Below are 19,121 nucleotides of genomic sequence, written 5' to 3' on the forward strand. Positions count from 1 at the left end.
GGTGTTTTTTTATAGGTTTGTTTTCGAAATGGCAACACTTTTTCTAGCGACAGTCAATTTGACAGCTGATTTGTGTTCAGTTTGGTTTGCCATTTTACCATGAATAGACTTACGCCAGAATAACGCTTGCAAATTCTTTCGCAAAATTTACCGTGTGCTACGTATATTTTACGGTCGACATATACGTCTACGAGCAAATAATTCGAATAACAATGGATCGTTTTCGCACCACACATAATTGATAATACGCATCCGCAGAGACATCGTACAGTTCGCACCGAAGAAGTTGTTTCTGCTGTAAAGGATCCGATTGAAGGTCACTGACTCGTTATATTATTGACATAATATAATACATGCAAATATGATAGGATCACTGGAATAATAGCGTTATAACTTAATCATAACAAAAAAAATTAGTTCTGATTTAGTAACAGGCTTTCCAAACCTTCAAGTATTTAAACCAAACAATGTATAACTAAATAAAAGCAATATCTCGTTCCAATTAATTATATCAGGTAGCACATATATTTACTCAATTGAGGAAAAAAGCTTCCAATTATATAGATCTCTAAATCTAATGAAATGAATTGATACAGAAAATACAATACTGTTGACGAATTTAGATAAATCAAAACTGCAATAAGACGCGGATGGTTATGCAAACATCGAACATGTGTGTGATTGAGACGACATTGAAAAGCGATAATATTTGCCTTGCATTCACCATAACAATAAATAAGAAACACAGAAATACAGTCACTCAATGTTGTCAGGATGTAACTTTAGATGAATGCTTCTATCATAGTGTATTTTATGTCGCAAAGTCACGAACGGAGCACTTAAAACATTAAAAACTATATTCTAAACACAGAGACTTGATTTTCGACGTCATCGACATTTTTATTTACTATTAAGAATCAGCACGTTCTTTACGTCACACATCACGATAAAACGTGGTTGGCATAGTACGTGGAAGCAATAAAGTTGAGAAGAATTTTAAATGAAAACTAAACTATAAACAGTTTATGAAGATCTCCGTGAGTATCCACGTTTTACACATTTAGCTCCCCACATACACATGTGCAATCGCCGATTGCCAATCTTCTGTTACGACGCTCTTTACGATACTTTCGCGATTTTGAATAAATTCAAGCGCGTTTTTAACGACGCTATTTAAGAGCTCACCCCTAAAAGCGTTAATCTGAATTAGCGTGGGTTTTAACCTAACGCGTCACACTTGAGGGTCTTTAGTGGCTCGCACGCATAACTTGCGAGAGTGGCGTGCATAAAAATGGCTATGGCTCATAAAAAGTGTATCATGAATAATGTGCGGTCTCAGACACACGAGTTCTCTTCGTTTTTCTTGACTCACGGGGTGAATTATTCCCGAGGGGTGAGAGCTCAAGAAGAAAACGTCTCGAAGAAATCGGATACATGTTGGAAAATTCACAATGAGTAACGTGTAGTATCGACCCTGAGTGTTGAGCTTTTCTATCGAGAACAAACACCGTCGAGGTTTCGAGTGTCTGCGAAAAGGTTGATGGTGTATGATTTATGTACAGCACCCACTCGATGGTATTTTTATAATATTTGCAGGGTATATTTGAAAGCCTTATTTCGTGGCAAGGGACGCTCAGTTGATGGTATATGATTTTAAGATACTATTACTGTGACAATGACGTATAATACAGTTCTTGTATTATTAATCAAATATTATACGAGGTTAAAAATGGACGTAACAAAAGCTCTCCAATATTTTTTCGAGGATCTGAGAATCATATACTCTCATATTAATCAATTTTGAGTGAAATATATTAAAAGCACCGTATCAATAAATGATACCGTTTTTTATGCGGTATTGAAAATGTGATCTTTTTAAATATTTAAGTAATTATAACCTCCTCGAGCGTACAAAACAGATATGAAAAAATATATGTTGAAGAAAAATGAATTGGTAAGTGGAATTAAATCCTAGATAAAAGTATAGTTTTTCCGTTTCTTGATCGGATTGTAAAAGTGAGCTATTTGTCGAGGACAATGTAAAAGTTCAAAACAATATTAACACCAAAAAGTGGGCTTCTTTTTAACAATGTTTTATTGTGGATATACGAGTTTCCGTGCATTTTAGACTTTTAGAACAATAGCAAATACTCATCGTTGAAATTTATAGTGTCAAGATGGAGAGATTAAAAGAGTCTCATGGAAAAAAGTTCTCAACTTTTACACACTGATAACGCCCAGTCACAAAATTGCTAGGAAGGGAGACCCTCGCAACTTTTTTGTAAATAAAACTTTTATGATAGAGTAATTTAAATGCCTGTTGAAGCTCATGTAACAAGAGAGATTATGCGTTATTGTAAAGTTAGTTGTCTGTATCCTACGATAAAAATATTAAAAACGATAACGAATATTTTAAAACCATTGAATCAAGAAGCAATATTCTGGATCGATGAGTAGGTATTTTGGTACATATAACGTAAACGTTTTATGTGTTACGTTAACAATCGAAGTAAAACATTCATTTTTTATCACACAAAAGAAGGCTAAATTCGCAAGAAAGAATAACGAGCGTCCATTATTAATAACGAGCGTTTTGATGAAACCGCCCGCGTGAAATAATTACGTCGTGAAAAAATCAATATCACCCGCGGCGCAAATGTTTGCGACGTCTGCACCAGTGAAAGCCTTCGTGATGTTTTTACGTACCACGAACGCCCAGCACGTGTGCAGTAAATTTTTCAGCAAACACGTTTTTGGGTCAGTTAAAATTCCACGCAATATTGTTATACAGCACACATACACACATATGAGCCGATGAATGGTGAAATTTGGAAAATGTAATTGCAAAAGCAAAAATAGTTTATTAAATTAACACATATTATAAACATTATTAATGAAAAATTAAAATAGGAAATGGAAAACTATGTCACGCCAATGCCTGGAGCCAACAATAATAAATGTAAAAATAACGAAAAGTTTAAGCAATCTCTGATGTACAATAAATATCGACCAGTGGAAAACTCTTTTATTAACGGTAATTAAATGTCACTGTATCACAGTAAGATTTCAATCAAATTTAAATAAATATATAGGAACGAGACATAGACTATTTACATAAGTTTTGAAAAAAAAAAAATTGTATGTGTCTCAACAACCCATGACTATCGTCTAGGCTGCACAAATAGTATAGGCTGAACCGCGAAAAACGTATATTCTTAAGTTCTAATGTAATACGTATATTCAATAACATTATATGGGATTTTAGTTCAAGTGTTTGTGGCGGTATATTTGGCGAGATACACAGACACAGATTAGCAGCTGAAAATACTGTATTTACTATGTTATGTTGAGTTTAAAATTACACAGCGATTGGCGAGGCATCGACCGGCGGAAGACGTTCTCCACCTCTCTCTATATTTATATAAACGTAAATTGGTTCAAATAAGATTTTCAAATAGTATATTTATTGGTCTAAACATTGCAATTGCTAGGTATAGACAAGATTTTAAGTGATGTGTAAGTTGCCTGTAACAAAAATTGTTTAATAAGTCAGTAAAATGTCAATGGAAATGTAATACAAAAAAAAACATGATTTCTTAGCAAAACGAAAATCAAAAAATACTCTGTAGCAATAGCATGAAACCTACTAAATTTAAGAAATATTGCATATACACATGCATATCAGGAAAGTGTCATAAATTAGGTTAACCAATAAGATTGCCTCATTTAATTAATGTCATATATATTATATTTTCTTACTTCAAATATTAATATTATTTTTAGTAGTTTAATCTAAAATTAATTGAGGTGCAGGATCATCTACATCTCATTGTCTACGAATTAAAACGTGGCTGTAATGCCAAAAAACGTTCGTAGCATAAGCGCTGTCTACGGACATGGCTTTGTTGTAGAAAGAACAGCTCAGAAATGGTTTAATCGCTTTAAAGAGGGTGAATTCAGCTTGAGTGAATTTAAGCGAAAAGCGTTTAGAAGCTCTTCTCTAAGCGGACAACCGTCAAACAAGATAGGAATTAGTGAACAACAAGTGTGTTCATAGCACTGTTTTACTATTCGAATTCAACAAGAAAAGTTAAAAAGTTGGATGTATACAAACCTCACACACTCAACCGAAATTTAACCAGCCAGCAATTGCATGTATGCGCCTTTTTGCTTGTTCGACAACTCAGCATCGACAATTTCTTACTCTAATCATCACAGTGGATGAAAAACCGTGCCTTTATGAAAACATGAAGCAAGGAAAAAATGAGTAAATAATGATCAGCAGGAAAATATGCGCGTCAAATAATATTTTCACTACTGTTTAGTGAGGGTTTGAAAAGAGTAATATACTAGAAACTTCTTGAAAGGAACCGCACAATAACAGCTGATGTTAACTGTCAATAACTTCGAGGACTGATAGAAGCAGTTGATGAAAGACGACCGAATTGTAGTACAACGCTCGATATTTCACAATAATTGTCATTATTAAGGAAATAGGTTTCAGCATCACCGTATTCACCAGATATTGCTCCTTCGGATTTTTATCTTTTCCAATCGCTTTCAAACTTTGTGGTTTAACGATGATGATAATGAAATGCCTATAAAACTGGTTCATCAGCGAAGAATCGAATAACTACCGGAACGTTGGTAGATTAAAAAATTTACATAATAGATTATTTTATTTCCAAATAGAATTAGTACATAAATAAAGATTTGCTGTCGCAAAAACTATAAGCATTTATTGGACAACCTAATATAATAATAACGAGCAAAAGCCTGAAAAGCAAAGTTGGATTTCAGTAAAGGAATAAATCACAAAAAAGTGTAGATATTCCACTCTTTTCTACATAGTCATTAGTTTCCAAATATTCGAATATCGAATAGTAAACGAAAGTGTTCCGCAAATCGTGGTCCGCGGGTTTTAACTAGGGGTTCGCGAGTCGCCTTATCTGAATAAACAAATATAAAAAAAGGTTAAAATAAATATTGATGCTTTTTAGATACTTGCTAATTAGCACGGTGCAACGCTCGAAAACCACAAGTTTTACTCCCCACTGCGATACACGTTATGCTTCCTCTACACTCTCTGGAAGTTACCGAACCAAAGGTCTACCGAATATGGTCGAGGTCGCCGAGACATTAGAGCGGGCAGACCCGAGCTCGACCGAAGTAGCCCCGAATTAACACATTATATTTTCCGTTCTTGCCCAACCATGGCCTACTTCCAGAGAGTGTGGAGGAAGCATAACACTAGCGTTGACTCACTGCTATAAGTATGCGCGCAAGTAGTAAAACTACAACATTTGTGCGTTTATGAATTTATTATTATGGGATGGAAATTAATCACCACTGCATTTTTCAAGCTGTTCAAACCCAAACCTAACCTAAACAAATATACCATTATATTCTTTTAAGTTAGTTCTGGGTTTGAACAGCAAAATGGACACATCACGGCGTAGTGTTATGGGTATCGCAGTGGGGTAAAACTGGTGGTTTTTGAGCGTTGCGCCATGCTAATTAAGAAGTACCGTTTCTTATTTATTATTGTTTTTAACATGTCCTTTTTTTAAGTTTAATAAAATTAATTTAAGCATGTTTTATTTTTCATATGTATACATCGCTATATTTTTTAATTTGAGGAAAAATGTTAAATTTAAAAAATAAGATTTTTATTGCGCGGGGGGGGGGGGGAGTCCGCAAAACTTGAGACACATTGTAAGGGGTCAGCGATGCTGAAAAGGTTTAGGAACACTGCGATAACAGAATCGAATATATTATATGAAGTTAGGTATAATCTAAAAATAAGATTTGTGTAATTAATAGATTCACACACACAAATATATTGTATGTTAAGAAAACAATAAACAGTATGAAGTCTATTAATAATAATTCGCAGTGGGAGTGCGTAGAAAACAATTGACCTTTCACAGAAGTTAAAAATTCAAGTCAAAAGCAATAAAATCGTGCCGTCGCCGTCGCATTGGAACGCTCGGTAACAATATCACGACTTATAATAAGTGAAGCATATCTAAATCGAATTTTGACCAATAGAAGTGCGCAAAAAACATTCATCCCTTCTCAGAAGTCAAAAATTCACGTTAAAAGCAATAAAATCGTACCGTCGCCGTCGCGATTTTATTGCTTTGACGTGAATTTTTGACTTCTGAGAAGTGATAATTGTTTTTCCGCTGTCCTATTGAGCAAATTTCGTTTTTAATATACTTTATCCAATACTCTTATGTGTAATATCGAACTGCAGACTAACTATGGAGCAATATGCGAGATGCGGCATCTGTTTGTACTTCTTCTTCCGCTTTAGTTTTCATTAGGTTAGGTTTGGGTTTGAAGAGAAAATGGACGTTTCGCAACTGACAAATATAATAGTTTCATAGACATTTTAGAGCAGCATATAATTTCACTAGCACAATTTCACTAACAAATCACAATGCAACCTTTTGTGACAATACACCGTGTTGTGTAAGAAGTATATAATGTCGCAGTGTGCGATTAATGCGCAACCGTTTGGGCTTTTATAGTTTTTATATTATACATTATCAAGCCGTGCGTTTGGCTTTTATCAAATAATACAACAACAAAACCGTAACAACATAAAGGCAGAAACGCAATCGATACCCCAGCGTGGATTTCACACGGAACAGTCAATAGTCCCGGGCGGCACGCAATCCCGCCGTCCCGGCAAAATCGTCCCTGCGGATCCCTGCTGCTCTCACCTGAGCACGCACTAAAAATAATAAACGTCCGATTCGAGCGCGCGTAAACCCGGCGATTAGTCCCGAGCGAACACGCGCTCCGAACCTACAACTAAAAGGGACTGCGGTGACACGACGATCCAGAATGAGGCCAAGCCTGGTTCACACAATCTCTATAGTTCAATGCAGAAAATTAATATCGCATCCAATACAAATTTACCTCAATTTGAAGTATCTTAAAAAGTGGGTGCCGCACGAACAATCGCACTTAATTTAACCTTCAAACCATCAAAAATGGGATCGAGAACCGAAATGAGATACAAAGTAAACCCCATTCAGTTAGTTATTATAAATAAATATTTAGCAAATGGCTGATATAACAATAATTTTAGGGTTCAAATGTATCCTGCTTAGGGATAGGGAGGTTAAGAAAAGGTTTTAGATAAATAAGTCGAAATTTTCGAGAAGGATAACATTGTCGCTTGCATCATGTGAGTCGGCCTCTAGTAAAAATAATTAGCCCAACGGTGATTTTCGTCACGGGAGTGAAAGTCAGGTATTGGGCGTAATCACCCATTATAACCCCCTTCCTCGTCCACCGTTCCTATAATTTTTGGGTTCTGCGAAACCGAAGCCGTTTTGCGCGAATTATCGAGGGGGAACGTGTGTCACGTTCGGGTCGAACCGGCTACGGCCATAGCCGTGTCAACCATATGGCTTATACGTGTGTCATCGTGTGTTGGGACACTGTGGGGCCAATTGGCCAATGTGTAAAATCGGAAAGCTCCATAAAAGACTCGGGCTATGGATTTTTATTATATGAGCATAATTACAATTTGCTGGCGATGTAAATTTGAAACCGCTATGAATAAAGGTTTGTAAACTAAAGTGTAGTAATTACCATAGCACACGTGACACTCGTTTTAACATTCAGTATGGTGAGACAAATACGTAATCGTCGAATGGTATGCCAAGTGTCATATTAACCGGTCTACTGAACTATCCATATAACAAAAATACGTAATGGGTACGCCAAAGTGAGATGCTCATACACGTTGCTTTTTCAATGTTTAATAGATCGGAAATTGCATCTTTGCTAAATAAACTACCGAAGTATTTTAATTGGTGTAACTGCTGTTTTGATTGGGTGTTGATTACATCTGCACTAATCCTATATTTATTTTTGAATACTAGGTCCTACGATATTTTTCACACAAGTTAAAACTTACGCACCGCTACTGTTATAACATTCATAATACAGTGAAATTTCTTTGTAACGAATACTAAAATAACGAAATTCTCAGTATAACGAATCTTCAATTTATCCTCGAAAAACTTCCATACAAAATGTTTTCATTGCAACGAAAACTGATCTCAGTATAACGAAATATTTTTTTGAGAGCCTCTGAATTGATTTAATTTTTTTTTCACAAAAGCCGAATAATATATGAAATAAATTAACAAAATTTAATAATAAGTGTTTAAAAAAAATTAAAACAATAAAACGTTGAGAATCACTGATTTTTAATATAATTTATTATGCAATATAAATCGACAAATTACCTGAATTGTGGCAAAATACCATAAATAGCGATGGAAATTATCTTTTTGAATAAATATTGTACAGTAGACCCCCCAATAACACGGTAAATATGGGATGTGCTATTTGGATGCCTGTTAAATTATGAATGAGCGAGCCAAAGGGAGTATATCTCACCACACGCGCCTGATTCGTACGTACGTATTGCAAAAAAATGTACTACATGTACCCAAATAGCACGTCCCCAATTTACCGTGTTATTGGGATGATTACTGTTTTTTTGCATATATTTTCTTTCTCACTATAAAAAAGAGATTTCTTTTCGCTTTACTTAATATATACGAGTGTTTCGAAATACGAGATAAAAATTGATAAACGAGCAGTACGTATTGCGTCACTTTTTCCTCAACTGATCCGATGATACATCTTGTAGTGAAGATATAACTTTTGGAAAAGAATTTGCCAACCAGTCTTGTTGGTTATGCATAATGCTTATGCATATTCTCCAACCCTTGAGAATGACATACTGGAGGAATTCGAGTTCATTAATATCAAGTTTCTTCTCTCAAAGAAGTTATTTTAAGCTTTAAAAAGCTTTACATCAAACCACTATTTTAGATATGCTTGGAAGTGATCGAAGGAACAAATTTTACTCTCAGAGATTTTAGTAAAATCATTTCCACATCGTTAGCTGCCTCAAGATCATAATCGATAAATCATGGGTAGAGTTGCAAAAAAAACAGTTTTGCTCATGAACGAGAGCCACCAATTGTTGATGAAGTTGTGTCTTTGGGAACATGGGACTAGATGTGAATGAGGACGATATTCAAGAGTTCATGGAGGAACATGCCAAGGAGCTGACCATCGAAGAACTAATAACAGTATGAGGCAACAGAGAAGATCTTGTCTGACGAGGAGAAGAAAGAGAGTGAGAAACCTCTCACTTTAAATGAGATTAGAGATATTTTTAAAATGATGAAAATAGTGCAATGCCATGAATCTAATCAATGACAATGCAATGTCACATTTTCGCTTAACCCTCAAAAAGAGGCAAAAGTAAGTGTCATTGGATACGTTCCTAATTAAAGTTCCACGTTAAGATTCCATTGAGCTATCAGTGATAGAGAACAGTGATTCCGATATAAATAATTTTATAATAAATTTAAATAATAAAATGTTTATTTTATATTGATGATTTGTACCTATATGAATATTTTTGGGTTTTAGTACGAATAAACTTAAGTATCCATTATTTCTTAAGGGAATGTGCTTTAATATGCAAGAACTTTTTCGGAACGAATTATACTCGTAAATCGAGGTTCTACTGTATTTATCTTCTCAAAAATAATAAATAATAAAAAAGGGTATCGCCATTATTATGCGCAAATCAAAGATTTCATTAATGAAATGCTCGAAGCATACAAAACACGCAGTATGTATTTAATGGACGGTGAATCGATTTTTCAGCGAGTGAGAAAATCTAATAAATTGCAGACGTACTACCATTTTTGCACCTTTGACATTCCATTAGAAAGTGCCACCCGAAATTGACACGGCAACAGTTCATCAGGTTAATCACATTTCGTTCACGAAAGGTTTTTCCACTGCTAGCTACCTTTTTTGTACAATAGAAAAAAGGGGCATGGGAAGAAAAAGAACAGAAATTCAACGCAACCCTTTACATCCGATAACAGACTTTTATATAGAGAGAAATAAAATAATTTTCTCAGTTAACTCTCCTTTTAACTGCGCTTTTATAGTTATTGAGTTCTTAAACGAAATAAAAGATTTCCAGAATACTTAGCAATGGTCTTTATTATACACATTTTAAAAAGTTGTTAAGTTGAATGAAGCTACTTTTCATGAATAACCAAAAAAAAATGTTAATTTACAATAAATACAAAATAAGAAGTCAAGAAAGGGGTTAAACAAATTATACATTACAATCCATAGATGCGTCGCTGTGTTGGTTAAATTAATGGCAGGTCACCAAAGGCGATATAAAGGTTAATGGTTAACCAGACCGCAAAATGACCGCAAGGGTATGGCCTGGGTGTAAAAAAATAAATAAAAGGGCCGTTATTCTGCTTAGATCGGATAATAGCGATTACACCGCACAAAGGCCGGTTTACGCAATAAATTAATATTTCCCCGACAAATTTATAGCTGAGAAAAGAGTAAATCACGCGAAAACGCCACTCCGGAAAAAGCATCGTAATTGTGTAAATTCGATCCGATCATTAACAAGAATTACACCTTTACTTTCCTCCTTTTTGATCTCTCGGAGCTCAAAGGGGTGGCAAGGACGGGGTATGGACGGGGACGAGGAAGAGGATGCTTCGGCTTGCCCGACATTTTAGATTTCATTATGGTCAATTATCACTTTCGTCGGCAAATAATCGCCTTTTCGACGACCGAACGAATTCTTAGGATGCCAAAGTAAGGGGGACGCGAGACACCTGATACCTCGTTACGTACAATCGGGTATCAATAATCCGGATGGAATGGAGAATACCTCGTTATTACAGTAACATAAAGGCTGATTTATTTAATATCAAAATAACTTTGGAACTAATAATTAGGGAACTTTAATTATGTTATTTGATTAGTGCCTCTGGCAATGTTATCTATAAGCTCATTGATGCCTATCAACTGCCTCCTGTAAAGCAGAACTGATTCGTTATAATAATGAGCTGTCTTTCGAGACAGATAAATTTAATGGGTAGGTAATTGAGAAAGGCGCAAAAATGTAACGTCGATGTTTTTAGAAATAGTTGAAATTTAATACATATTTGCCAACATTCACCGGGAAATCGACAATTACTAATGTTTTTAATCTCTTTAGTATTTCACCGTCTTAGATCTGTCTCCATTTAGGTTCAGCGAATTACATAACTCCACTCAAATCTAGCAAATTTCTTAGTGACTTTCTACTATCGTTGATCGCGATCGCGCATTTACCGTGATCATAATCATAATCGTTAAAATATAAATCTACGATTTCTAAGAAATCAATATATTTTAAACTGGTTATTAATTATATAAATACATTAAATATTTCTAAATAAGCAGCTTTTATATTTTCGTTATTATAAATACCATATCCTTAAAGTTTCTTATTAATTAAGTGCATGTTATATCAGATATTAATATTGGATCATTCAAATCAGGATTATTTACGAGCTTTATATATGTTTACTAAATTTGTTAGATGTAAAGATTAGCTATTAAGCTAAATAAATTAATAAAATAATAAATAAATAATCTAAACGATTTAAAACTATGCTATTTGAAGCCAAGAATACTCGGAAATTAAATCCTAGTCTTGGTGAATAAGACAGTAAAATTTAAGCAATAAACGACGAATGTATTTTTGAGTTGTTTGACAAATACAATGTCTTTTGAAACCATCAGTGGTTACAGAAACAATATTTGTGCCCTTAATTTCGTCAACATGTTATGACCTTACATACAAATGTAAGAATTAATTTTATTAATTTATTTATGTAATTCTGCATAAGTAAAAAATATCCACTTGATACTATTTTTAAAGTGTATTCTTTCAAATTGATACGCAGCTAATATTAATACTATATATATAAAGACCAAGCAGCTTAGCTTTAACGTAGTCCTGATGTCACGAGTGCTAAGACAAAGAGTCGCACATATTATCCTTCTTCAAAAATAAAGGTAAAAATCAGAGTAAAAAAAATAAACGGTTAAACTAATAGCGCTTTGAGCGAATACTATCATGTTTCAAATAAAATGAACAAGTTCTCATATACGTACATATATTTAATAAAATTAAAAATAAGTTCTCCCATTTCTGTGGTGATGTCAGGTGTCCGACATTTTTTAACAGAACATTCACGGACAAAATGTTCAAACGTTCAAAAACGATTTTTATGGCAAAAAAAAAAGTTTGATAAAACTCGAAGGAAAATAAAATAAATGTGAAAGGACTATGTGTTATTCTTGGTCACCCCACGTTTAATCAATTTTTTGTAAAAAAAAATATTTTCAATATTGTAAACATTTTGTAGGTGAACATTCTGCCGTGTGAACGTTTTGTCGTGTACATCATGTCGGTGAGCGTTTTGTCGTGGAAAAATTAAAAATACTCGAAATTGTATAGTATATAAAGAGTCAATAGATGAAACCACTTGAAAGCATATATATAATTGATGATAATTATGTGTGCACTACATTTGAATCTATGGGAATGCGCGTGTTTATTATTATTATTATTGAATATGACTTCAGAACGAGAAAATATGTTATTCTGTGGAAGAATTTAGTAGAACGCAAATTTATGTTATTCAAATTTGAGATTACGTTATGTATACGCATCATAAAAATATATTAAGCTGTTTATAATGAAATGAAGTATTTTTAACATAATAAATTATTCAAATGCCTGTATCTACCATTACATAAAAAATATATACAAAGTACTAAATATGAAAATGTATAATATTTGATATTAACATTTAAACATCGTTTCCAGAATAAAACTTGACTTGTTGGTTTGTTTAGGATATGTTACGGCAATTGCAAGCATTTTGTGGTAACAAACATGTGCCACGCCAAAGGAACAGAAAGGCGAGATAAGGGGTGACTTATGCAGTGTTTTCAGAAACAGATGTCAGGATACGAGCAACTTCACCGACGACGTCATTTCGGCTTATTCGCTGAAATGACATGATTTAAAAAAATATTCTCTGGATAAATTCGAGACTAATTTTTTAGATTTTCTTTGAGGGATAACCCCAAAATTTTGGGTTTAGAATCAGGGATGTTAATTCAGTTTTTTCAGAGGTAGGGTAAAAGTTGGCCAGTATTTAATTAAATGACATGCATTTTTCTGGACAAATTAAAATAATTCCCCAAGTTACGTCACTGCCACAGAAGCCCGAGAAAGCGGTTACTTTTTATTCCGACCGTCAAACCAGATCCAGCTAAGCTGTCAACTGAATTCTCACGAGTTCAGACCTGATCTTCTATACAACATGGAGACTACGTGACTACAGACATCTATATACCTATATTTTTTACTGCACAAATTGTATAATTTATAGTATTATTTGCAATAATTTTTCTCAAGTAAATATGAAAAGTTTTTCTTGGCAGCTACTGTACCTTTCAGAGAGCAAATTATAATATTTTAGAATTTGTTTTCGTTACCAAAGTAGGAAATGGGAATGGAGCCAAGGACTTTTCATACCATCACTGAAATAAGCCTCCGAAAAATTAAGGAAGGTAAATTAAAATAATAGTTCATACATCTTAACTTATCATAAAGCTAATTGAACACAATGAATGTGTTCTGTCTGAAACGTCCAGTTTGATTACATGGTTCAGATAGTGTCGGACATTTGTGGGAAAAAATAGTTATGGGCAGAGTGCCAATGGAGATAATCATAGTATTTTAATAATTGGATATATCCGAAAGATCTGTTTGTAATAATAAAAAATCTGAAATATGGAATTCTAGCTATATTATTAGGAGAGACTAAAAAAATTCTTCAAAAGGGCGGCCGGGTTTCATCAACATATAATAAAAATAACGCCGGAATGGAATTAAGCAGAAAGGTAAAGGGCGTGTGTCCATATTTTTCCACCATTGTTGCGGTTGCGCGCGGAAATTGCTCCCGGGACCAGCTTTATTCCGCGGGACGGCTTTCGCACATACACACACATATCGGTCTTTGTAATCAACGAACAGTACGTCGTCGGTTCGTTCACCTGTTCATTACCTGGGAGGTGAGGGAGATCTTGGGGTAGGAGATACCGGGTAGATAGTACGTTTTTCATATACGACTCAGAGCGTAATCACTCGGAAAGGCTTTTCCTGGCCATTGTCTCGCCGCGGGGCTCCGCCGCCCGGTAATCCCTAACGAAGTAAGAACTGCTCTCGCATACCTAGGTATACAACACAAACGATACAATATAATAAATTAAACGTCCAGATTAAGGTTTCCAGTGACGTCGGCGTTTTTTACCCGTCCTCCTTTGCCTCAATCCAGTCCGCAAACTGGGTCCAAAGTTAAGATATAGGATTTCAAGTTGAAATAAAAAAATATCTATAAACGCACCCTTCGATCCATTTTAGCGTTATTATAAAGACTTACTTTGGACTGTTCAAATTTATGTACTGATGGAACGTTTATTTCGAAACAATTACGCAACAAAGTACATAAACATTAAGCAAAAATGTCAAAAAATAAAATTCGCCATCTCGGAGCTTTTTTTTTAAGGGCACGTTGGAAATTCATGGAAAACATGACAGTTTGACGTTTATACGTACGATTTTTTCTGAGCCAATGCGCATTAACTATCTGCTCGAAAGATGTTTATTATTAATATTATATTGGCTTTCTAACAGATTACTTTTCAGAGCAATTATATCAAGAACTAAAGACAAAAGTATGCCTGAAATTTTATTGGAAAGTTCACAAATTAAGCAAAATATATGCAGATAGTTGTGCGTTGTGGGTTCAAAAGTGAGTCGAAATCAAGGTATGGTGTGGTCCTTGTATAAATGTTTTATTACATAAACATTCCTAAGTTAATACAGTAAATCATATCCAAGTACTTCTAAGATATACATAGTCTTAACCCTTTGAAGTCCAAAGTGTTTTTAAGTTTTGATTCCACTGCGGTCCAATTTTATTTAATACAAAAAATATGCTTTTTACATATTTATTGTTCATTTTTATATCTTACAACTTGAGAAAAAATGTCCCGATGTTAAGGACATAGAAGCTGTCAGTAAAAAACATATGTCCAATCGTTAAGAAAAATCATAAGCATCTTATGATTTTTTAAATCCATTTTTAATAATAATAAATATTTAAACAGATATAAACAGCATCTTGCAGTATACCTAACATGTTAAGTACTTTTTTTGAATATTGCGAATCATAAAGATTTACATAATATGTTTTCAGGTATATAAAAAATAATACAATACATACAAAGTTCGCTTGATAAATGTCAACAACTTGCAATATACAATTGCCTACTCAGAGGTAAAAATACAACACGAATTTTGTGGCATGATAAAATGTAGGTCTCAACTGTTTTTACATTATCCCTTGACCTGCTTTTTTTGCGCTATCCCCGTGCCCAAGGGGTAAGCGTTGAGAAAATTCTACGAAATAAAATTCCTTCAGACGTCTTGGAATAAATTTTGTGCACAATCTCGGATCGACCTTGCGTATAGTGTTATTTAAGAAACTCACTCGAGCACTGGAAAATTGTTTGAAAATGCAACGCAAGAACGTTTGCATGAATTCGTGCAATGCAATAATAATTCTTTGAGTAGTGATTAACTAGATGAATTCACTTTTGATTAAAACATTTTTTCCATAACGAACGCGTAACGTCGTACAATAGAAATAACGCCGCAAAAGAAAATTGCCATAATTTTGCTGCGGCATATTAAACAAAGGGTTATAAAGCGTTTATAACAAATTTTCTTGGGCATTACCCAAATTGAACTGAAATATACTTTTGTTAAAATTGTAGACGATGTACTTTTATTTATATCTGCATTACTTACTAGCTAAGCTAACCGACTATAAAAGTAAAAATGAGCCTCGAAAGGCCCGGGTCAGAGCCCGTTTTGGCCCGAATTGCACTCGTCACAATTGCAGCGAATATGTTGCCGACCTACTTAAATCAAAATTAAAGATTTTATTTTATATTACATTTACGAGTTGATGCACAGTTGGACGCTGTGCCGGTTTAAAATAAAAACACGACGATTCAGCGTAAGTATACATATACGTCTAGCCATTTATATATGTTATGGAACAGAATAGAATTGAGTGAAGCGGCCCGTATGATTCTATTAGTGTTTTTTTTAGCTGTTGCGGATATTCGATACAAAATCCGACCCAATTCCGCATAAATAACCAAATTTTGCATTCATTATTCTCGACGGCCCCAATCTAATTTCAAATTATCCCGGGCCGACCCATCCCCCGTCGTTAAGACAGAATTATCGAAGTTCTGCTGTACACGCCCTGATCGGTAGCAAGACGCTAGGGATTCTCTCCATCGCGGCGCCAGATTTCTCAATCTAATTTTATTTAATATTGTGTATTTTATATATAGATATATAATATATATTCAGAGATACATACAGCATATTTATTCATATAGAAAGAGAGTTTAGGTCCGGGGCGAATAAAAAGAAAAACGATAATTTATAGTGAAGAGGAAGCGGCACGAGGGCGATAACTTCTGTTTTTCGCACCCCGTGAAACACACCTAGATGTAGTGGGAAATTGAGAAATATCATTGGATGGAATCATCCCTTTAGGTAATTCAACATTTGGGTTTCGTTCATAACATATATGTCCTAAATCCAGTTTAACCCGCCTGCTAGGTCGATTATCTATCAATCAGTTATTCCCCGTTTTCCTCATTGCTTTGAGAAAACGCTGAGACAAGCCATTCGGATTGATATAAAGCTCGGCTGATCCGATAATTTTATGTAATGAGCAACGTTGCAGAAAATATGTGAAAATATTATATGTTATTTTAGTAAAATTTTGAATATCTAGCGAATTTCAGTGCTGATTCAACAAGTGGTTTTCTAAGTAATGTGTGTATATTTTCCCATTGTAGTTTTAGATTTTCTGCAGGTTTATCTTGTATACTTTCAATAGGCTTTCAAATTTAATAACCCTATAGAGCTCAGCTGATGAATGTTAATTAACAAATTTTCAAACGCCTAAGCCTACAGCTTCGGCTATAATAATAAAATACCATTTACAACATACTTTAACCTGCCAAATTGATTCATTACAAAAAGGGTTAGTCTTATTGTTTAGTGCAAATGAAGCATAATTATTTCGTATTTGCTGTTATATATTTTGAATATTATTAATTAAAGTTGATAATCAACTGTGATGTAAGTGAAAGTCAATTCTATTAGATTCGCAAGGTTAACATTCAACGAATGAATCTAAAATAAGTTGAATAAAACTATCAATCACTCACAAAAATATAACTTAGACGATTGCAAAGCTTTACAAAAGCCGTGACATTCAGTATCAAACAAAAAATCTTGAAATAGGTTCAGCAGCACAGAGACTGAACACATTAAGATTGGGAGAGTCATTACATTTTTAGATAATTTTGGTTGACAGTAGTAGAAGGTAGTAATTATGTTCGCATGAACTCGATGTTTATTTTAAATTTTCTAGAATTATTAAGATGTAATACATTTAGGTCATTAGGCAAGATTTTAGCGCTGAATATACAACCACCGAGTTAACTATTCATTTGTGTGCTTATTGCTTATCGCTCTGCTGTGTCAAAGCCTTAAGACCGCTAATGGGCGATTTAAAATAAAATAAAACGGTAAAACTCATTCTTATACGATACTTTTACTTAGAATTTTCATTTAAAAAAATAACGCATAATTACGCAGCTATAGATACAAAGATCAATAAATTAAAATCAACGGCCGTTCAAAGAGTCGGCTCCGTTCGCCGCAATAGACTTCAACGGGCACTTAGTTAACCGGAGAAGCCTATTGTGCATACGTTTCGCAAACTAGCTATTGCCACTGGAGGCGATAAAGAACCGAAGATAACCCTTTTAACGATCCTCGCTAACGACTAGATTATATTATAGTTCATTGCGGAATGGCGTATTGTCAGCAGTTTTTCGAACGAATCCTTAATCGAATTGGATTTTTCAGACGGAATCCTGATATTTTTATGAAAGTTATATATGTATGGAAACGAGAAAATGCATACGCGAAGCCAATGATATAATAGTTTGCGAAACTAAAAGTTACCGACAACTTTTATTAGTACATTGAGCCACGCCATTGAATTATTCCAAATTGTATACGAGCTTTGGACAGCATATGTATAATACTACAATAAAATTACCTAAGGATATGATATGTATAATAAATTCTAAATATCTTAAAATAAAAAATATATTAAAATCAATTTATACAAGGTGGCGCAAAATTTATGACCCTATAAGAATAGGCTGCTATTTAAGCAAATGACAATTTATATCATTGTAGCAGAACAATGCGAAATACGCTATGATACACAATGGAGCTTTATACTCATAAAGACGTGGAATAATTGACATCCTAACGCAATATGAATTTCATGCGAAGAATTTTGCAACCATCAGATTTCTGACACCCACTGCTGAAACAGACTGGAACGACGCGAGATAGGAGGAGCTCTGGCAAACTTCGATAAAATCTTACGTATACAGTGAAGTGTCAGAGAAGATTCGGATATACCGGATACATATAGCAGGCCACGCAATTTGGCATTTCGAAGAGGTTTCTGCAACGTATTTTGGCGGAAGACCTGAAGATGTTTCCATATAAAAACCAGATGGTACAGCAGCTGCTGTCTAGGGAATGTCTGATTTACATCATAAAACTTTTCAACAAAACCATCATGTGATGTTTGTTACACACCCTTGAAGTTTTTGTTTGGTGCGGTGTTAAGAAATGTTGATTGGATATAGGGCATCCAAATAACCGATTCTCGGGTATTTTTCCATAAATTAACTGGGTACCCGGTTCGGTTCCGGGTATTTTTTTAGATTACGTTACACGCTTAAGACTTTAATTATGTTTTTTAAATTTCAAAGTAAAATTTATTAAAATTTCTTTATTGCTGTTATTTTTTTTTCTAAATATGTAATAAGACTTTTTGATGAAAATAACGGAAAATACGCGTTCATTTGCCGTTGAAGTAGATTTAATAGATAGCAAGCAATTAAAAAGCTTTTCTAGAATAGGACTTCATTTACCAAAAATTTAAAATGTTTTTGATAAATCCTGTGAATCAATTTATTATACTTTGGTAGCATTC

General features: G+C 34.2%; 1 protein-coding gene and 1 long non-coding RNA gene across 9 annotated transcripts in view; one reads left to right on the forward strand and one right to left on the reverse strand.

Moving 5' to 3' along the window:
* The window catches only part of LOC148232957 (uncharacterized), a 4,787-nt gene extending 2,631 nt beyond the window's left edge, over positions 1–2,156 (forward strand). Inside the window, exon 2 of the long non-coding RNA XR_015810372.1 lies at positions 54–2,156. This is a non-coding gene — a long non-coding RNA (uncharacterized LOC148232957). The remainder of the gene's footprint in view (positions 1–53) is intronic.
* Cals (calsyntenin 1) overlaps positions 1–19,121 on the reverse strand; it is a 144,252-nt gene that overhangs the window by 32,267 nt on the left and 92,864 nt on the right. The window lies entirely within an intron of this gene.

Source organism: Plectrocnemia conspersa, unplaced genomic scaffold (assembly GCF_051122295.1).
Source record: "Plectrocnemia conspersa isolate PC_06_02 unplaced genomic scaffold, ASM5112229v1 ptg000008l, whole genome shotgun sequence".
In the NCBI taxonomy this organism is placed as follows: Eukaryota; Metazoa; Arthropoda; class Insecta; order Trichoptera; family Polycentropodidae; genus Plectrocnemia; species Plectrocnemia conspersa.